The sequence below is a fragment of the Dasypus novemcinctus genome, chromosome 16, assembly GCF_030445035.2.
Source record: "Dasypus novemcinctus isolate mDasNov1 chromosome 16, mDasNov1.1.hap2, whole genome shotgun sequence".
NCBI lineage: Eukaryota > Metazoa > Chordata > Mammalia > Cingulata > Dasypodidae > Dasypus > Dasypus novemcinctus.
Window position 1 is genome coordinate 25,696,096 of NC_080688.1, and position 22,936 is coordinate 25,719,031.

The following is a 22,936-nucleotide window of genomic DNA, read 5'->3' on the forward strand; positions in this document are numbered from 1 at the left end:
GTGTCCAGTACTGTGAGGCATGTCGAGATATCATTTCTAAAGTGAAGAATAAGCTGTTCCATCTGGCCCCACCTATGACCAAAAAAGAAGCACAACGCTTAGTTGGTCTCTTCGGATTTTGGAGACAACACATTCCTCATTTGGGTGTGCTACTCCGGCCCATTTACCAGGTGACCAGAAAAGCTGCTAGTTTTGATTGGGGATGGGAACAAGAAGAGGCTCCGCATCAGGTCCAGGCTGCTGTTCAAGCTGCACTACCATTTGGGCCATATGACCCAGCAGATCCAGCAGCTGGAAGTTTCGTGGCAAATAGAAATGCTGTCCGGAGCTTTGGCAGGCCCCTACAGGAGAATCAAAATGTAGACTGTAGACCCTTAGGATTTGGAGCAAAGCCCTGTCATCCTCTGCAAATAACTACTCCCCTTTTGAGAAACAGCTTTTGGTCTGCTACTGGGCCTTAGTGGAGATCCAATGCTTAACCATGGGCCATCAAATTACCATAAGACCTGAGTTGCCTATCATGAGCTGGGTATTGTCTGACCCACCAAACCATAAAGTTGGGCGTGCACAGCAGCACTCCATAATAAAGTGGAAGTGGTATAAATGAGAAAGGGCTAGAGCGGGTCCTGAAGGCACAAGTAATTTACATGAGGAAGTAGCCCAAATGCTATGTTACCTTCTTTTTCCCAGCCCAGAGGTTTGGCCTCTTGGGGAGTCCCTTAGAATCAATTGACTGAGGAAGAGAAAACTCGGGCGTGGTTTACAGATGGTTCTGCATGATATGAAGGTATCACCAGAAAGTCAACAGCTGTAGCGCTGTCCCTTTCTGGGACATCCCTGAATGACTATGGGGAGGGCAAGTCCTCCCAGTGAGGGAGTGCTCCTGGCTGTTCATTTTGCTTGGAAGAAGAAATGGCCAGAGGTGCATTCGTACACTGATTCATGGGCTGTTGCCAATGGTTTGGCTGGATGGTCAGGGAACTGGAAGGAACATGATTGGAAAATTGGTGATAAAGAGGTGTAGGGAAGAGGTATTTAGATAGACCTTTTTGAGTGGGCAAAAAACATGAAAATATTTGTGAACCATGTACATGCTCACCAGAGTGTGCCTTCAGCAGAGGAAGATTTTAATAATCAAGTGGATAAGATGACCCGCTCTGTGGCTAATGCTCAGCCTCTTTCCCCAGACACTCCTGTCATTCAAGGGCTCATGAACAAAGTGGCCATGGAGGTAGGAATGGAGGTTATGCATGGCTCAGCAACACAGACTTCCCCTTACCAAGGATGACTTGGCTACAACCACTGCTGAGTGCACAACCTGCCAGCAGCAGAGACCCACACTCAGCCCCCAATATGGCACCATTCCTCGAGGTGACCAGCTTGCTACCTGGTGACAGGTTGACTACATTGGGCCACTTCCACCATGGAAGGGGCAGTGATTTGTTTTAACTGGAATAGACACATACTCTGGATATGGGTTTCCATTTCCTGCATGCAAAGCTTCTTCCAAAACTACCATCTGTGGACTTACCAAATGTCTTATATACTGCCATGGCATTCCACACAGCATTGCTTCTGATCAAGGAACCCACTTCATAGCAATTGATATGTGGGAATGGGCACATGCCCATGGAATTCACTGGTCTTACCATGTTCCCCATCACCCTGAAGCAGTTGGATTGACAGCAACGGCCGAATGGCCTTTTGAAGACTCAATTATGGCACCAACTAGGTGGCAATACCTTACAGGGTTGGGGCAATGTTCTCCAGGAGGCTGTGTATGCTTTAAATCAGTGTCCACTCTATGATGCCGTTTCTCCCATAATGAGGATCCATGGGTTCAGGAAGCGAGGGGTAGAAATGGGAGTGGCACCACTCACTATTACCCCTAGTGACCCACTATGGGAGTTTTTCCTTCCTGTTCCTGCAACCTCAAACTCTGCTGGTCTACATACAGGTTTTGGCCCCAAAAGGAGGAGTGCTGTCACCAAGGAATACAGCAATGATTCCATTAAACTGGAAGTTAAAACTGCCACCTAGCCACTTAGGGCTTTTAATCAACAATCAAAGAAGGGAATTACTGTACCGGCTGGGGTGACTGATCCTGACTATCAAGGGGAAGTAGGACTGCATCTACATTAATGGGGGTAAAGAAGAGTTTGCCCGGAATACAGGAGATCCTCTAGGGTATCTCCTAGTACTTCCATGTCCTATGATTAAAGTCAATAGAAAATTGCAACAACCCAATCCAAGCAGGACTAACAATGGCCCAGAATCTTCAGGAATGAAGTTTGGGTCACCCCACCAGGCAAAGAATGACGGCCAGCTGAAGTGCTTGCTGAGGGTAATGGAAACATGGAATGGGCAGTGGAAGAAGGAAGTTATACATATGAACTTCAACCACGTGACCAGTTACAAAAACGAGGACTATAATGGTCATGAATCTTCCTCCCTTGTTTCATTATGATTATGATTATATATATATACACAAAACAAATTTGTCTTCTTCCCCAAACTTTTCCCTTATCATTTAACAAGTTGTCCCAGTTCCATGTCATAATATTTGAGGTTGTCAAGTTTAAGAGTGAATATTACCAAAGAATTTGCACCCTATTCTGTATGGAATTCGTGTGTTTCCAGTTGTATGCAGGAGAGTTGAACACTGTTAGCTGGAAATATATATCTATGCATGTCTGTTACTGTTTTCACTTAGAGACTAAGTACAGTTTAAGGTAATGTGTATGGTTGCTGAGTTGACAAGGGGTGGACTGTGATGGTCAGGCTATTGTGTCAACTCGGCCAGGTAACTGCCCAGTTGTTTGGTCAAGGAAGCACTGGGCTAACTGTAATGCAAGGGCATTTATGGACTTCAGTCACCATTGACTTTACTGCAGTAGTAAATCATAGGTAACTGATTACAATTCCTTCAATCAGGGAGACTGCCACTGCAATGAGTGATGCTTTACCCAATCGGTTGAATCCCTTAAAAGGGGAAGTGATTCCATCATTGAGTGAAAATTTCCCAGCTCGTCTTTGGACAGCCAGTGTCTCACAGAACTTGTCAAGAACTTTCACTGGACTTTCATTAGCGCTCCTGGTTGCAGCCTGCCTGCAGAACCTGGACTTGTGCATCCCCACGGCTGCATGAGAGACTCTTATAAAATCACATACTATTAACAGATATCTCTTGTTGATTCTGTTTCCCTAGAAAACCCTGACTAATACATATGCCAAAGATGTACTGAGTTGAAAATGGGCGAGTATGGAAAAAGTGTGCCAAATGTATGTTATGGACCTTGAGTAGTGGTAAAAGTCTGATGATATTATCTCCCACCTGTTACAAATGCTCTACCACAGTGTGATAGAGGAGTGTTGTATGGGAACTCTGCACATGTGCATGATTGTTTTCTAAGTTCATAACTTCTGTAATAAAAATGTATTTTAAAAAATAGGGTGGGTTGGGGGAAAAATACACCAAATGTAAAAAATGGACTATAGTTAGTAGTAAGATTTTGATGATATTCTTTCATAATTTGTAATAAATGTCTCACAACAGTGCAGGATGTTGGTGGTGGTTTGATGTATGGGATCCCTGTATATTACATAAGTTTGCTTTGTAAGTTCACAACTTTTACTGCACACTTACTGTTTATATATATGAATAAATGATATAATAGGGTGGATTAGGAGGAAAATACACTCAGTGTAAGACACTTTGCTTAGTAGTAACATATTGAGGATGTGCTTTAATCATTAGTTAAAAATGTTTCACAACAATCCAAGATATTGGTGGTAGGGTGAGGTATGAGAGCCCTGTACGATGTTATGTATGTTTGCTTTGTAAGTTCAAAACTATTACTATACACTTACTGTTTATGTATATTTATGTAAAAGTGATATATTTCCATAAAATAAAAAATTTTTTTAAATTAAACAATTGAATAGTGAAAAAAAAGCAGTGTTCATAAAAGTACATGGGGAAGTAACTAAAAAAAATCCTTATTTTTCTCAGGGTGGTATCTATGTCACAGATAAATTTAGAGATATACACTAAAATATACATGAATTAAGTGATATGACATCTGGAAAAGAAGGCCTTCACATTTTTTTACCTATTAAATTTTTTAAAACAAATGTGTTACTTTCTCTTATAATAATTTGTAAATAAAAATTTTCCTAAAAATGAAATTGAAGGAAAATTTCTCTCAAATTCTTAACATTAGTTACTGATGGATACAGAATAACAAGTAGACTTAATATCACCAGTGACAACAAAAGAAAATTCTTGGCTGACATTCTATCCAGAAGTTTAGTAAGTCAATTCTAAACATTTAAATGTAGTGGGCTGTTCCACATACAAGTGCTTGCCAGTCACCTTGTTGGGTAAATAAGAACCACCAGCCCATGAAGGTTACAGTTTTTCACATAACATTTTAGAGAATAAGAATAGAGAACAGGAATAAAATTACCATCTAGGACAGGGGTTCTTAACCTTTTTTGTTCCATAGATCCCTTTGCCAGTTAGGTAAAAACCACAGGCCTCTTTCTAAGTCCACATTATACTATGAATTATTTAATAACTATATCACATCCACACCAACAAGTCCCCACAAGAAAAATCTTTTTGAATTTCAATTCAAGTTCATGAACCCCTCATTAAGAACCTCTGATCTAGGATGTAAAGGCATTAAAGAAGCATTAACACAACAGCTGCATTATATCCTGAAATTAAATAAAATCTGACATGCAAATGACTTAGGCAAAATACGCCAAAAATCAAGGTAAGGATCAGAGTGCTAAATAGTAACTAATTCATTTATCTGCACACAGAATTGTTTAAGAAAGAAAACCCAAGAATAAGTAAATGTATCATTTATTAAACTGACCATGACAACAAAATTATACAAAGTATATAGGAGCTACCATCATTATTTGTTTAAAATGTTTATACACACTGTATTAACTAGCCAAGGGGTGCTGATGCAAAATACCAGAAATCTGCTGGGCATTACAAAGGGTATTTATTTGGGGTAGAAGCTTACAGATACAGGCCATAAGCATAAGCTGCTTCCCTCACCAAAATCTATCTGGAGCAAGATGGCTGCTGATGTCTGCGACAGTTCTGGTTTCCTGAGTTCCTATGTTCCTGGGGTTTGCTTTGCTCTGGGTTCAAGGTTCCTTCCTTCCTGGGGCTTGCTTCTCTTCCCTCTGTGTGCTGACTTCTCTGGGCTCTAGCTTAAGTCTTCAGCATCAAACTCCAACATCATAACTTCAACATCAGAAACCCCGGCCTCAAAAGCTCCAACTCTGTCTTTGCCATGTCTTTTATCTGTGCATCCCCACCCACCAAGGGGTGAAGACTCAGTGCCCTAATGACATGGCCCAATCAAAGCCCTAATCATAACTCAATCATGCCCAGTAATAGACGAGAGTACAAACATAATCCAATATCCATTTTTGGAATTCATAACTACATCAAGCTGCTACAATAAGGGAATTTAAAAGGTACGCTAGAAAAATATCCATTTAACACAAAAGAAGGCAGTAATGGAGAAAATGAAGGACAAAAAAATATTTTAAAAAAATAGCAAAAAAAAGTGATTACTTGAAATGTATATGTTTTATACTTCCCAATTAAAAGACAGCTCGTGGCAGAAAAGATTAAATAACAAGATCCACTTACATGATGTCTATGACTCGTTTTAGATTAAAAAACACAAATAGATTGAAAGCCAAATGAACAAAGAAAGATATTCCATGCAAACAGTAACTAAAAAAGAATTAGGGTGTGACATCAGACAAAATAGACTTCAAGACAAAAACTAATGAGAGACAAAAAGAATATTATATAATGATAAAAGGGTCAATTCATCAAGAAGATATAACAATTTTAAATACAACTACACCTAATAACAGAAGCTAAAAATACATTAAATAAAAACAGAAAGAACTGAAGGGAAAAATAGATACTTCAACAAAAGTTGGAGACTTCAGTACCCTATTTTCAATGTGGAGAGACCAACAAGAAAGAAGTTCAGCAAGGAAACAGAAGACTTCAAAATCTCCATAAACCATTTAGACCTAAAAGATATCTATAGAACACTCCACCCAACTTTACAGCAAAATACACATGCTTTTCAAGTGCACATGGAGCATTCTCCAGGACAGACCACATGTTAGGCAAAAAAAAGGTCTCAATACACTTAAGAAAATTAGAATCATACAAAGTATTCCGATCAAAATAAAATGAAACTGAAAATCAGTAACAGAAAAAATTTTGGAAAATTCACAAATATGTAGAAATTAAACAACACAATCCTAAACAGCCCAAAGAAGAAATCACAAGGGAAACTAGAAAACATTTTGAAACAGATGAAAATGAGAATGACATATCAAAACGAATGGAATGTAGTGAAAACAGTGCTCAGTTGGAAATTTTACAGGTGTAAATGTCTATATTAAAAACTAAACCCAAAGTTAGAAGAAGGAAGGCAATAAAAAAAGACTAAAGTAGTACTTAATGAAATAGAAAATGGAAAAAGATTAGAGAAAATCAATGAAACCAAAAGTTGCTTCTTTGAAAAGATGACCAAAATTGATAAACCTTTAACTAGACCTGACTAAGGAAATCAGAGAGATAATTCAAAGTACTAAAATCAGGAAAGAAAGTACAGACATTATTACTGACCTTACAGAAATGAAAAGGATTTTAAAAGAATACTATGACCAATTATGCACCAACAAATTAGATAACCTAGATGAAATGGACACATTTCTAAAAATACACAAACCACCAGAAATGATACAAGACAGAAAATTTGAATACATCAACAGCAACTAAAAAGAATGAATCAGTAATTAAGAAACATACAAAACAAAACAAAAAGCCCAAGGCCAGATGGTCTCATGGGTGAATTCTATCAAATGTTGAAAGACAAATGAATACAAATCTTTCCCAAATTATAGATGAGAAGGAAACACTTCATAATACATTCTATGTATCACTTAACTTGTGCCCACCAATAAACTACTTTTCAACTCCATAATTCCATTTTTTAGAGTAGTTTCTCTTTTATACTCTCCATTTGATGCAGCATTGTCATATCTTCCTTTACTTTTTTTAAAGATTTATTTTATTTACCCCCCCCCCCATTGTTTTGTGCTTGCTGTCTGCTCTGTATATATTCACTGTGTACTCTCTATATCTGCTCTTCTTTTTTTTTTTTTTTTTTTTTTTAGGAGACATAGGAATCAAACCAGGGACCTCCCATGTGGGAGGGAGGCAAATCGCTTGAGCCACCTACGTTCTTTGTTGTGTCTCTCAATGTGTTTCCTCCTTGTGTCTCCTAGTTGCATCAGCATGCCATGCCAGCTCTCTTGCTCATCTTCTTTAGGAGGCACTGGGAACCATAGGCAGGTGCCCAACTGTTTAAGCCACATCTGCTTCCCCTTCTTTACTTCTTTAATCATAATTTTCTTTAGTTCTGTGAACTTATTTATGATGGCTACTTTAAAGTCTTATTTTGGAAACACAGCATCTAGACTCTCTAACAGAGATTTCCTATTGGCTGCTTTTTTCCAAAATAAGGGTAATATTTTCATGTTTCTTTGCATGCCTCATAATTTTTTGTTGGAAACTAGTCATTTTAGATAATATACACTAACAACTTTGGATTTGTTCCAATCCCCTCCATCACCAGCCCAGCCCAGCCCAGAACTTGTTATCACTATATGCTTGTTTACTTGTTTAGTGACCGAATGGATGAATTCAGTGAAGTCTATTTCCCCCTCCTCAACTCTTCTCTGTATTCAGCCTCTGATGTCGCTCCCAGGGAGGTGCAACTTTCAGTGTGCCAACAGTCACCCTGGGGTGATGGCTGTTTTTTTTTGTTTTGTTTTGTTTTTTATTTACTTTGTAATAATATTACATTAAAAATATATATGAGGTCCCATTGAACCCTACCTCCCCCACCCCACCTCTCCCCCCACTCAGCAACACTCCCTCCCATCATCATGACACAGCCATTGCATTTGGCAAGTATATCTCTGGGCACCCCCGCACCCCATGGTCAACGGTTCACACCATGGCCCATACTCTCCCCATTCCATCCAGTGGGCCCTGTGAGGATTTACAATGTCCGGTGATTGCCCCTGAAGCACCATCCAGGGCAGCTCCATGTCCCAAAGACGCCTCCACCTCTCATCTCTTCCTGCCTTTCCCCATACCCATCAGCCATCATGTCCACTTTTCTCAATCCAATGCCACCTTTTCTATGTGGACATTGGATTGGTTGTGTCCATTGCACCTCTATGTCAAGAGGAGGCTCAGATTCCACCTGGATGCTGGATGCAATCCTCTCACTTTCAGTTGTAATCACTCTAGGCTCCATGGTGTGGTGGTTGTCCTTCTTCAACTCCATCTTAGCTGAGTGTGGTGAGCCCAATAAGTCAGATTGTAGGTGCTGGAGTCTGTTGAGGCTCAGGACCTGGCTATCACATTGTCAGTCCAGAGATTCAAATCCCCTAAATATATCTTAAACCCCAACACTAACTGTACCTCCAGCACATTAGCATGAAAGTCTTATGAAGAGAGATCCCATCTGAGTCCAGATTCGTCACACATAAACACCAGTTCCAAAGAGGGGCCTTCTGACCTGGTAGTTAACCCTTGGTAAGACTTTCTTCCTCTCCTTCCCTGACCACTCAGCTCTCAAATTCCACTAATTGCTGACTCATTTCTCTATTGTTTTCAAAAAGGCCATAAAACACAAAAAGCTCTACAAACTAATCCAATCCAAATCTGGCTCCTTGGAAAAGAATCTGAGGTTGGTGTTTGATTTTTTACCTTACCTCAGAAAGTTTCCAACCAGCTTAGGAGGAAATCTTTGCAGCCTTGCTTTACTTGAACAATGACTCTAAGAACATGATTCATAAAAAGAAAATACTGATAAACTGAACTCTACCTCAATTTAAAAATTTTGCCCTACTTTTAAGAGAATGAAAAGACAAGCTATAGGTTGAGAGAAAATATTTGCAAATCACATAATGAATAAAAGATCTTAGGTCCAGAATATATAAAGAACTCTCAAAACTCAACACTTGTTTTCAACATTAAAAAAAAGTCAATCAATGTAACACACCTCATTAACAGAATGAAAGGAAAAAAACACCCACAGGATCATCTCAATTGACAAAGAAAAAGCATTTGACAAATTTAACATCCTTTCATGATAAAAACACTCAGAAAACTAGGAATAGAAGGGCATTTCCTCACTTGATAAAGGGCACATATGAAAAACACATAGCTAACATCATACTTAAGGGTAAAAACCTGAAAGCTCCTCCTACCCCCTGTGCAGGAACAAATCAAGAATGCCTGGTTTCACTGCAGCTATTCAACCTTGTACTAGAAGTTCTAGCCAGAGCAATTAGGCCAGCAAAAGAAAAAAAAACAGTGTCCAGATTGAAAAAGAAGTAAATTTATTTGTATCCACAGGTGGCAAGATCGTATTTATAGAAAATCCCAAAGAAAACTCCCTCCCTCTCTCTCTCTCACATACACACACACTCGAGCTAATAAATGAATTTAGCATTGTTACAGAGTATAAGATCAACATATAAAAAAATCAGTTGCTTCTATACACCAGCAATGAAGCAATGAACAATCAAAAAAGGAAACAAAGAAAACAATTCCATTTACAATTTTAATATTTTACAATGGCAATGCTACTCAAAACAATCTACAGAGTCAATGCAAATCCTATCAAAATGCCAAAATCCTTTTGCAGAAATAGTAAAGGCAATCCTCAGATTCGTATGACATTGCAAGGGATTCCAAGTAACCAAAATAATCTTGAAAAAGAACAAAGTTGAAAGACCTGCACTTCCTAATTTCAAATCTTCTTACAAACCTACAGTAATCAGAATAGTGTAGTACTGGCACAGGATACATATACAGACCAGTGGAAAGAATTAAGAGCTCAGAAATAAACCCCTATACCTATGGCCAAATGATCTTTCACGAGGATGCCAAGACCATTCAGTTGGGGAAAGAAGAGTCTCTTCAATGATGTTAGGAAAACTGAACATCCACATGCAAAAGAATGAACTTGGACTCATACCTCACAGCATATTTAAAAAAAAAACTCAAAATGAATCAACTTAAATATAAGCACTAAAACCATAAATTCTTAAAAGGGTAAATAAAGACTATAGTTTACTCATGACCTTGCATTTGCAATTATTCTTAGATATTACACCAAAAGCCTATACAACAAAAGGAAAAAACAAACTGGACTTCATCAAAATTTTAAAACTCTTGTGTTTCCAAAGACCACAACAAGAAAGTGAAAAGACAACGTAAAGAATGGGAGAAAATAGTTGCAAATATTGTTAAGGGGTTAGTATCCAGAATATATAAAGAGCAATTACAAATCAGCAACCAAAAGACAACCCAAATAAAAATAAACATAAGACTTGAACAGACATTTCTCCAAAGAAGATACACAAACGGCCCAGAAGCACATGAAGAAATGCTCAATAGCTTTAGTCATCAGGGAACTACAAATGAAAACCAAAAAGAGATATCATTTCACACCCACCAGGTTTGCTATAATTTTAAAAAATACAAAACCAGAAAATAACAAGTTTAGGTGAAGTTGTAGAGTACACTGTACATCCCCTGTGGAAAATGGCTTGGCAGATCCTCAAAATGCTAGACATAGTTACCATATGACCCAGCAACTCTAAGTATATAATCCAAGAGAAATAAAAACATATGCCCAACACAATAACTTGTGAGTATTCATATCAGTATTACTGACAATGGCCAAAAAGCAGAAACAATTTAAGTATTCATCAACTAATGAATGGATTTTAAAAATGTGGTATGTTCAGACAATGAAGCATTATTTAGCAATATAAAAGAATGAAGTACTACTACATGGATGAACCTTGGAAACATTATGCTAAGTGAAAGAAGACAGTCAAAAAGATCACATGCAAGATTACATATATATGAAACATCCAGAAAAGGCATACGTACAGAGACAGATTAGTGGTTGCCAAGAGATGGGTGAGGAGGGAGTGGTAGTGGAGTGGTGAGTGACTGCTAATGGCTAAGGAGTTTCTTTTTGGGGTGATGAAAATGTTCTAAAATTGATTGTGGTGATGGTTGCACAAGTTTATGAGAATACCAAAAACCACTGAAATGTACACTTTTATAGGGTGAGTTTTATGGTATGTGGATTGTATCTCAGAGCTATTATAAAAGAAAAAGCAGGCTCAAGTCTTTGCTATATTAAAATTCCCTCCCTCACCTCTTCATCACCTTCTACTACCACCGCCTTCTATTCTTCACTCACAGGTAAGCTTCCTAAAATAGTCCACATTTGCTATCTCCACTCTCTGACCTCCCATTAACTCAACTCTATAAAATCTAGCTCCTGCCACAATCAAACTACAAAACCTGCTCACTCAGTTATCAAATCCAATGGCCTCCTTGTTATTAAATTCAATATTCTTTTGTTTTTATTTCTGAACCCGTGACCTCGTACATGCCAAGCACTAGCTCAACCACTGAGCTATACCTGCTCTACCCAATAGACTCGTAATAATCTTTATTTAAATCAACTTCTTGAAGCATTTGAAGTATAGCTTCCTTTTGAAATGATCAAACTTTAGTCCCTATGAGTTCTCTACAACCTTAAACACTTAAAAATGTCCTTTTCCAGCTTCTTTTCTTCTACTGGCTTCAAATGTTGTTAGTCTTCAGAGTCTATTTCCAGTACTACTCTCAGTCAGTAAACTGTTCCTATGTGGTATTACCTAAACCGAAGACTTCATCTATCTCCTACACATAACCTGATGACTCTCGTATCAATACCTCTCTCTCGCACTCCAAACTCATACATACATCTCCGTAGCAGATGTTTCCACCTGGATGCATCACAGATAACTTCTACTCTATATATTATCAAAAAACTAAAATATTGTTCCTCTTCAAATTTGCTTTTCCTAAATTCCATCTCAGTAGGCTTTACCATTGTCTAATCAATCACTGAAGTTAATATCCAAGTCAACTTATCCTGTTATTTCTTCCTTACTCCCCTAATTTAAATGCTATTGAGTCCTGTGGATTCTATTAAATACTCCTGCTATTAGCCTACTCCTCTGTATCCCCACTGACACTACCTTAGTTTAGATCCTTATCTTTCACCTTATTTACTGCAAAAATCTCCTAATGTCTTTCTGCATACGGCCTCACTTCCCTCCATTCTTTCTGAAAAGCATACTCTACAGTACCAGAGTGAGCTTTCTCAAATGAAAGTCTAACATGTCTCTGTCCCGATCAAAATCCATACTCTATCATTACCTACAGGAAAAAAGTCTAACATCCCGAGAATAGTTGGTGGGGCTTTTGAGGATCTATCTGTGCAGCCTCATCTTCCTCTAGTTACCACCACCAATCTAATGCTATAAAACAATCTTCCATCCTCCTAAATGTGCCATGTGCGCATGCACTCTCTCCCTCTTATGTCTTTGTCCATCTTTTCCTTTGCCTGAAGTTCCTCCCCTCTATTTTCTGCCTCTGCCACTCGTAAGCCTCCTTTAAGTTTAATGGCATAAATTATAAAGTACCTACTTTAACGCAGAGCAGGGGGTTAAAAACGGGTTAGGCTGGCTTAGGTCTCCCTTCTTTGGCCTGTCTTATTGGCTCCCACCTGCCTCCAAAATAAAGCTGAAATTACACTGATGGCATACAAGACATCTATCCAGAATTTGGTCTCTGCCTGCCTCCCCAATTTCATGTCTAGATGGCCATGCTTTTGCTCCCACTGCTCCTTCCAAATGTCCATCCTTTCTATGGCAGTATTTTGTTGCTGTACTTGTTTTCAGTTGCCTCCACCCTCTTCCTCAATCACTCCTCTTCCTTGAGAAACTGATCATTAACTCCTCTGCACACCCACTGTACCCCCATGCTTTTTGAGTTTCTTAAAAAACAGAAAGAAGATACTTTCAGGTTATGTTCTGGGCCTTATCCCTCCTTATCAAGCAAACAACTGTGCAGCCACAACCGCACAAATTAATGTGCACTTTCTGATACTATTTCTATCTATTAGGGGAGAAAGGGTCCCTGTAAGATCTATAATGAGGAATAATATTTTGAAGAGATGGGTTATAACGTGACTTTGTTTTCAGGATACTTTGTTTAAAGAATTGCTTGTCATCAGTTACTCAACTGGTTGCTGCTTTGGAGTGAGGGGTTTTGCGGCTTTGGGAGGTGACCGTTGCCATCACAGCCCAAGGGGGCCTGGTGGCCGAGGCCGGTGCTTCAAGTGAGTCACTGAGCTGAGAGATCCTGGAGGAGGAAGCAGGGGCCAAAGTGACCCAGGCAGTGGCCAGGGAGACTCCTTGTACCCAGTCAGTTACTTGGACAAGCAAGTGCCTGAACCAGCGTGCAAGAGAAAGACTGAATCCTGGTGGAGAAAGTAGAGAGCGCTGCTGGGACACTGCCTTGGGTCCCCTCAAATTAATTCCCATGAACCTCTTCTTCATGTATATGGCTCGCAGTACTCTCTCTTTCCTACTGTGATGGTGTGTATGATGACCTGGTGACCCATTCAGGCACTTAGGGTTATTTCAGCCACTTTCAAGATACTAAAAAGTTCAAGCCAGAAGTTCTGCAGGATTTGGGCTATCTCATTGGGAACCTTGTGGGTTTGGCATTGGCTGTTTACAAGTGCCAGTCCACGGGACTACTGCCTCCACATGCATCAGCTTGATTAGCCTTCATGGAGCCCCTGGAGAGAATGGAGGTCAGTGGTGGGGGAATGCTTCTGTGAATCTGAGAAAGAAGTACCAGGCATTTATGTATTTGGAGCTCATTTACAAACTTATTTGGACCCAAAGGCTTCTGAGCATATGCACCCTGATAAATTATTCTCTTGTTGAAAAGAAACAAAAATTCTATTTTCTCCATGATGAGGAAAGAAATCCTAAGAGGACAAGGTCCATATTGCTACAAACACAAAGAAATTATAACACAATCCTGACTGCAAATAATGTAGAAAACTTTGTTTCCAATACAGAGCAAAATAACAAATAAAACCATAACTCTGTAAACAAAGAATAGTTGCTGCTAAATCAAGAACCACAGCAGCATCTCAATAAATTAAATGGTTAAGAATGACAACAGTAAAAAAGTTACTCAACTAGCCTCCCTGACTTGGATTAACGGGTCATATTGAAAAGTGGAACCATTCTCCCAACTTCCCTCCTACCCCTAATACTGCCAAAAAGAGCTTACATTAATTACTCATTTTAAGGAAGATACTCAGAAAAGAATTTCACATCACCAAGATAATTCTAAAGACAGACTGTGACATTTACCTTTCTCATTCAGAGACCTATTTATTCATTTAGAAGTACTGCTTCCATGAGCACCAACCCAAAAGTGGCCCTCTTCCCTTATCACCACCTAAATATTTTGTGAATAACCCCCCAAGTATGAAGGAATGCTGCCCAAGGTCGGGTAACTTCAAAACATGCCCACTCCAATAACAACAACAACAGAAAAAAACTCAGTGAAAGTTTTTTTTAATACAGCTGGAAGGTATGTTAACTCGGTGTCAAAAGAGTGTACTCCTCCTATAAGCACATTCAAAGTACTTCGAATTAAAATTTTACTTACATTCAACAAGGACTAGGCCTTAGAGGAAACAACGTTGCTGGCTCAAGAGGGAGACTCTGTAGTAACGAATTCCAAAACTTGAAACAGCAAAGTTACTTCAGGTAAAACTAAGGCGTGGAACAGTTTGCAAAACCTGTTTCACTCTCAAGACAAAAAAAAAGCTGACCTCAATTAAGAGCATTTGGGCACAAGCATACGTGAGAGTGGTGAAGCATTCTCAACTCCAGATGGGTCCCTCTGTTCCCACTGAAACCTGGTCAAAGGACAGCAATAGCCCCACAGGAGCCCGGTGCCTCAATGCCAACGGCGACAAACACCAAGCACCTTTGCGAGCCCTCTGAGCAAGCACTGGAGGCAGGTCAAAATTCCGGGCAAGATTTTTAAAAATAATAATAACGATGTAAAAGGCTTGAGTCCCCTCCCCTCCGTCCAGGTGTGCCCCAGGGAACTCTGCTGCAGCATGGACAATCAAGGCGGGGGCCTCGGTTCCTGACCCTCCTCCTCCAGTGCGGATGCCACGAGGGGCGGCCAGTCCCGCCAGCGCGAGGACCCGTCAGCCAGGGGGCGAGAAGGCAGCAGCAGGCCGGCCCGGGAGGAACCCGCACGGGGGCAGCCACGCCCCCCAGCCCCCAACTCTTTCCAGAACGCAGCGCGGCCAGCCCCGCCCGCCGCCTGACAGCCCCGCGTGCGAGGCCGGGGTCCGAGGGGGTCTTCGGGCACGTGAGGGGCTCCGCGGCGACCCGGGCACGCGACCGCTCCTCGCGACTGACCTGTGCCCGCCGCCGTGCGACCGCCGGCCCCAGCCGCCACCGCCTCCTCGTGCTCACGCCGCCGTGGCAGCCACCGTAGCCACCTCCTGCGCCACGCCCGGAGCCGGCCTCGGGAGCCCCATTCCCGCCCCGCCCAGCCTCCGCCTGTTTACAATGACTGGGACGGAACGGGACGGGCCGGCCGACGCGCAGGCGCACTGCCTCCGCGCGCCTCTTCCCGGACCTAAGCTCCTGCGGGTTGATGGCTAAGGCCGTCAAGGGCAAGTATCCTGAGCCCTCGCGCGGGGCACTCTGGGAGGCGCAGTTCGCGGAAACCCGACGCTCGCGGCCCGAAAGGACCCCCTGCGTAGGAAGCGCACTACAACATCCAGGAGGCACCGCGCTTCCTTAGGGCCCGGGCGGGCTACGCAGACGAAGAGCGCGAGAGTGGGCGCCGCGCATGTGCTGTGCCGGCGCGTGCGCGGTGCGTGGGTTTGGGGGACTGGGTGGGGGGCGTGCGTACCCGGAAAAGGAACGAGCCGAGGTGGTGTGGGGGCAGCTCCTGCGGTGCTCTTGAAAAAGGAGAGGTCTTTTTTTCTTCACCTCTGACCAGCTTGTCCCTGAGCCACTGAGGTTCAGATCTGGTTTTGTGCTGTGGGCTTCAGTCGTGCTAACCGGTTCAACCAGCCTAGGAGGCCGGCCCAGCCTGCTGCTGCTGGGTGGAGCGAAATGCTGGCCCTCAACTGGGTGCGAACCCTTTGATTTCGTTGGGGACTCTTGCTTGGGGGGTTTGGGAAAAAGGAAGTGACGTGGACCTGTTGGGAGAGACTTGTGAAAACTCTTGTGTTAAGACCATCACAAGATTTCCTAAAATGGTTCTTGTGTAGTAGTAGGACTCCGGCACCCCCAGCCCCACCCGCTTTGGCGCAACACTTACAAAACCACACCTGAGTTAAAACTGCGCAGCCCAATGTTTAGAATGCAGTTTGAACCGAATCTGAAAAACTGTAAAAAACTGAGTTTCAGAAGTGAGGGCATAGAAAAGTCCTTTGTAGCATCGTTCTGCTAATGCATAGTGAAAGTTGGAAATCAGAGTCTTTTGCAATGTTCTTGTTTTAAGGTGGCAGTGTAATAGAAAAATAAGATTTGAGGAAGATGGTACTTCACAATCGCTTCCTTTCCTACCTGCAGTACTGTCTTTAGAACTTCATTACATGTTTGGGTTGATGGCTGCAATCCGTCCTGCACCATATCTCCCATATCGCTTTTCTTCAGACAGGACAACAAATTTATCTCTTGAACCCTGCCTTTCCTATCCAGTAAAGTTCAGACCCCTCAGCCTGACATTCAAGAGCTTCCCACAATTGGATACTGAGATGGCTTCTGGTAGCCACTGTTTTTCTGATACCCAAAAAACTTTCTCATTACCACTTCCGGGAACAGAACAGTCTAGTAAGGTCAGACTAGGGAACTGGGAAGGCCGGGGCAGGCAGTAAGCACATTTCAGGGCCAATAAAAAGCTCTGTGGGCAGCCTAACCTGAGCTACTGCGTAAGAAACTCAGAAAGTAACATCTTATTCTGCCCCACTGGAAGAGATAGAAAACACTGGCCCTAACCTCTTCCCTGCCAAATGAAGGCACAAGACAAGAAGACTCCCATTTCATCCCTACTTAAACCCCGCCCATGTCCCCAGGGGCGTTTCTTCATTAGGAAGGGCACTCACACTCCCGTCTCAGGTGTGTACTTTCACTTCTTTTACTTTGCAATAAACTCTGTGTTTGTTTACTTAATTTGTGGCAAGTCTTTGAATTCTTACAATGTTACCAAGAACTTGGAAAGCCATAAAGGATAACATCCTCTGACCACCGGAGGGAGAATATGGCTATGCAAATTATAAGACCCCACACTTTTGGCAATACTGATTGGGCCAAGGGATAGACCCTGCACTGACCCAAGCTATGCCTTAATTCAAGCCCTTGCCAGAAATTGCTTTAAGGAGACAAGAAAGGTAGGAAAAAAGCTTTCTGCTAAGGTCACTGTTGATGACCTTATTCCCAGCAATATAATGAGATCTGTCTGCAGGAGGAATGAATGAGGCCAATGGAGAGAGCAAAGAACAAAGAATAAAGGAAAATTAGTGAAGAGCTAGCAGCATGAAGATGTTGGTTAGGTCTCAGAGCTCTTCTTTAAGTGCTCTAAGCAAGTGCACCTAGCTGGGTGAGCCAATATATTCAGTCACCCATTTAATATTATTAAGGGTGAATTTGTGTGATAATAGAAGATATTTTTTGGTTGCCTCCTGAACTTTCATTCTTCCCCTTTAAGCCATGCAGCATATCAATTCTCTCTAACAACTATGATAATTTCAGAGATGGCTGTGAAACCCAGTCAGAGCCAATGAACCCCACAAAGACATGTTGGGGCTGCTAGTAAAGTGCTGCTTTCTCACGTTCTGAAATGGTCTAAGAATATAAGGTCTGCAAATGTGGCAACCACGTTGCTTCAGAAGGGGAGAGCTTTCAGGTGTAAGGACTTGAAGGGAGAGCATCAGCTGAGCTTGAAGGTGAAGTTAATACTATTAAGTAAGTGCTGGAAAGATGGGGAAGAACGTTGATCTTGGTAGCATCATTAGAGCTGCAGTATCAAATCTCTCCTGAAGCAAGGCCTATGCCTATAGACCGTTCAGAATTGTGAGCTATAATTTTTCTATATTGTTTAAGCTGGTTTGTGTCGGGTTTTCTTGGGACTCAAAATTCTAGAATGCCTAACTAATTCAACTGGATTTCTTTTATATGCAAAGTACTGACTAGTACAGATTCCTACTTTAAAAAAAAATTTTGGGGAAGCAGATGTGGCTCAAGTGATGGAGCTCCTGCCTACCACATGGGAGGTCCCGGGTTCAGTTCCCAGTGCCTCCTTAAAAAAAAAGGAAGATGAGCACAAAACAAACAGGCACAACAAAAGTAAACAAAAAGGGGGTGGGGAGAAATAAAAAATTAAATCTTAAAAAAAAAGAAACTGGGGAGCAGATGTAGCTCAGTGGTTGAGCACCTACTTCCCCTGTACAAGGTCCTGGATTCAATCCCCAGTACCTCCTTGAAAAATAACAACAGCAACAAAAAAACTGTGGGAAGGACTTTTGGCTATGACTGTGTGACATGATTGGCAATTTGTCTGAACACAAAACAAGTAAAAACCTAGACAAAATTGTCAGAAACAACAATTTCATGACACTGGAAATCAAACCATTTGAAGCATCTTTTTTTGAAAACATACCAGAAATTCCAATAGAAACTGTGGAAATCTGTGACCTTCTTGCCTGAGGCTGCTCTTATCCCATCCTCTTGTTCCAATTCCTTTACCAGAACTGTAGTCTCAGCATTGTGGTCAGAGGTAGCCAAGACCACTAGGAGCTTTACTATACTTATGGAGGAAGATCAAAAGTCCACAACATTGCCAGCTGAAAACTGGCAAGCTCAGTTGGAAATGAACGTGGAAAACCCACATCTCTGCTAACTCCAGGTGGGACAAATGGCAAAGCAGCCAGAAATGTAATAGGGAGATGCTGGAAATACGAGAGTCATCAAAGGGCTAAAGTAAGTTGTCCAAGCTTCCCTGGCTGAGTAGGAAACTATTCCCATGCGTGGAGGTTCCTGAAGAGATTTACTGCAAAGTGATAACCAAGGGGGACTTGATAACTGGCAGCAACTTTGAATGCATTCTTAATCCACAGAAAGATCTACTGGCAGAAGCAGGAAGGCTAAAAGCTCAAGGTGTTTGAGTAAAATCTCTGCCCATATCATTACCTGACCACTCAGCTATGCAAATGCAAAGACAACCCTCAGGAAGTTAGGCTAAAAGTAAAAATCAGAGTTAAAAAAACAGAGCAGACCCACCAGGAACAGGACAAGGATGCCCACGGTCACCACTGCTATTCAGTGTTGTACTGGAAGTTCTAGCCAGAGCAATTAGTCAAGAAGAAATAAAAGACTTCCAAACTGGAAAGGAAGAAGTAAAAATTTTCCTGTTTGCAGGATGATCCTATCCATAGAAAATCCTGAAAAATCCACAACAAAGCTACTAGAGCTAATTAGCAAATTCAGCAAAGTGGCAGGGCACAAGATCAACAAACAAAAATCAATGGTTTCAATATACTAGTAATGAACAATCTGTAGAGGAAATTGAGAAAAATGTTCCATTTACAATAGAAACTTAAAGAAACTAGTACCTGGGAATAAATTTAACTGAAGATATAAATGATTTGTGTGGAAAAACCAAAATATTGCTGAAAGAAATCAAAGAAGACCCAAATAAATGGAAGAAAATTCTGTGTTCATGGATTGGAAGACCAGGTAGTGTTGAGTTGTCACTTCTACGCAAAGCAATGTCCACATTAAATGCAACACCAATCAAAATTCCAACAAGCTTAGAGTGAGACCCTTCAGAGGCATGTCTCTCCACAGAAACTTTGAACAACCAGAAAGAACGAGCAGAAATATTTTTTTCTCAAAGATTCAGAAAACAGTTAAAGGACTGCTGTAACACAGCAAGTACCAAAGCAAGAAAAAGACTATTTAAAGCAGTAGGATTTCCAGCAACCTGAATGTCTCCTCCCTCATTTCTCACCTGCTGGGAACAGAGCAAACCTGTGTTGCCAGTGAAGCTTTGGGTGCTGGTTCCAGAGGGAGCGGAGTGGCCCTCATGCCCATGCTGGGAGTAGGTAGAGCTGGCCCAGTCGATCTGGTGGTGGTCTGAGTGACTCTCCCTCCCAGAGCTTGCCTTCCATGTAGGGGACAGCTCATGGAATGCTACGGGAGAGCAGTCAAGGCACGCTGCCAGGGCAAGGGATGGCTGGCTATAGGATACACAGTGCAGTGCCAAGGGCCAGCCAAGAAGAACCTGTTTCCTTGAGAGGAGGGATCATTTGTAAATATGTAAATAGGGCCACACGAACATGCTACAGCAAAGATGCATGCGCAGAAAGGAACAGGGACGCCCTCACACTTCAGCCTGGAACTATTCTAAACCTGTTTTATTAGTGAATGATGAAGGAGAACACTTGCTCTCTGCAAAGCGATCGGCGAAGACTGGAAAAGGTGCTTTCTTTTTTTCCTTGTTCTTTGTTGTTGTTGTTAGATCTGGCATTCAAGGAAAACTCGGTATTAACACTAGCTGGATACAAGCTTAAGAAATAGATGCCACACCTTCGTAAAATGGGCATAATCAAACCAGAGATTGATGGGCAGTAAAGGAGAAAATGCTTATAAAATGCCTGTTCACAGTAAGCTTTCAATAAGTGTTTGCTATTAGTAGTAGTAGTATCTTCAAGGTCATTAAAATTAAGCCAAAAATTAATGGTTTTATGGATCCTGGAGAGCAGGAGATTGAGGCACACATTTTGGCTGAGTCACGCTCAGGACCCAGACTAGGGTGAGGCACAACATTTGGGGAGGAGCCCCCAAACTCAGCCATCAAGGTAAATTTGTATTGTGCCCTCATTTGAAAGGTTGAAGTACCATTCGCATACCAAAAAATTCACCATTTAAAATTGTACAAAGAATAAACAATAAACAACAAAATATAATAAAATAGAAAAATAAAATTGTATCGTTCAGTGCTTTTCATTTATTTCTGGGGTTGCATGGCCATTACCACTCTCTAATTCCAGAAAAATAAAAATCAATGCCAAAAAAAATCTATGATGGACAAAATATCAAGGTTGTGACTAAAAACAGGACCCAACCCTACTCATGTACAACTGGCCTCCCTCTCCTTCCCCTTGTCAGGGCCCTGTTGGATCCTGTCTTTATTTGGAAATTTGATATTTTGTCCATATCTGATCTTTTTTTCCCTTTCGTTTTTGGATTTTTTTTTTTGCATAAAATTTGATTTTTAAAAAGTATTGCATTAAAATATTGTTAACTTATGCATGATTGCTCTGTAAACCCACAACTCTAATAAAAAAAGAAAAAGGGGTAAAAAAAGAAATGCTGCATAATTTAAATTTCAGTGATAGCACATTAAAATATCAAAATGTCCAGGTTTGAACAAAAGATCACAAAACATACAAAGAAACAGGAAGGTACAACCCACACTCAAGTGTTCAGAAAATGGCTGGAAATAGATAGATAGATGAAAGAAAGACAGAGAAGGAGGAAGGGAGAGAGGAAAGATGGAAGGAAGGGAGGGAGGGAGGGACGGAGGGAGGGAGGAAGGAAGGAAGGAAGGAAGGAAGGAAGGAAGGAAGGAAGGAAGGAAGGAAGGAAGGAAGGAAGGAAGGACAAAATGTTAAAATTTGATAGATCCAGGTATCTGTGGGTGTAGGGGTATGTTTAATTTCTCTGTATAGGGTTTGTATTATTTTTGTAACTGTCCCATAGGTTTGAACATATCTCAAAAAAACTTAAAATTTGAAAAAAAACTAAACTAAATGATGGGAAATAAAGACATTCCCAGAGAAACAAAAACTGAGATGATTTGTTTCTAGGAGGCCTGCCCTACAGGAAATGTCAAAAGAAGTTTTCAGGCTCAAATAAAATGAAAAGAGAAAGTAAGTCAGACATATAATATGGAATGAAGATGTGGAATTTTAAAATATGTGGATAATATAAAAACACTGTATATGTACATGCACACACAGAGATGCATATACACAGACACATTGTCTCTTCTCTTGATATCTTTTAAAAACATAAGATTAATTAAAGCAACAATAATAACACTGTTATTATTGGCATTTTAATATTATAAAAACATAATATTTAGCAATAGTAGTACAAAAGAAAGGAGGAAATCGAGCTAAAAAGGAAAAAAATTGCTAGTTTACTGAATTTAAGTTTATGTTAGACTAAACTTAGATTCTGTTAACAATACACATTGTATTCCTTTAGTGTAACCACTAAAAAGATAATTTAAAATATAACTTAAAAACCAACAAAGGAATTTAAATGGTACACTAAATAATATTTGTTTAACACAAAAGAAGACTGTAAAGGAGGAGTAGAGGAACCAAAATGATATGAAACACACAGAAAACAAATACCCAAATGGCAAATGTAAATCAAACCACATCGATAATTATATTAAATGTAAATGGACTGAGCATTTCAAGGCCAAGATTGCCAGGTTGGATTCCAAACAAAAAGGAAGACCCCTCTATATACATTTAAGAGATACACTCTAGCCTTAAGATACAGATAGAATGAAATAACTAGGATGGAATCAGATGTACCTGTATGCAATAGTCATAAAAAAGCAGGAGCATCTATGTTATTATCACAAAAAATAGACTTTAAGACAAGGAATATTAATAGAGACCATGAAAGTCTTTTCATAATGATAAACTGGTAAATACAAGAGGAATATGTAGCAATTGTAAATATATGTGCATCTAAAAACGTTACCCTGGGAAGTGGACTTGGCGCAGTGATTAGGGCGTCTGTCTACCACATGGGAGGTCCAAGGTTTAAACCCTGGGCCTCCTTGACCCGTGTG

The 22,936-nt window shown here is 40.8% G+C and overlaps 1 protein-coding gene and 1 pseudogene across 1 annotated transcript in view; one reads left to right on the forward strand and one right to left on the reverse strand.

Annotated features, from left to right (window-relative positions):
- Window positions 1–15,733, reverse strand: part of RALBP1 (ralA binding protein 1) — an 80,845-nt gene extending 65,112 nt beyond the window's left edge. Inside the window, exon 1 of the mRNA XM_004460491.5 lies at window positions 15,463–15,733. The gene's annotated coding sequence lies outside the window, so the exon portion shown is untranslated. The remainder of the gene's footprint in view (window positions 1–15,462) is intronic.
- On the forward strand, window positions 1,148–13,844 carry LOC101446675 (ER membrane protein complex subunit 4 pseudogene; annotated as a pseudogene).
- Window positions 15,734–22,936: the final 7,203 nt, after the last annotated feature.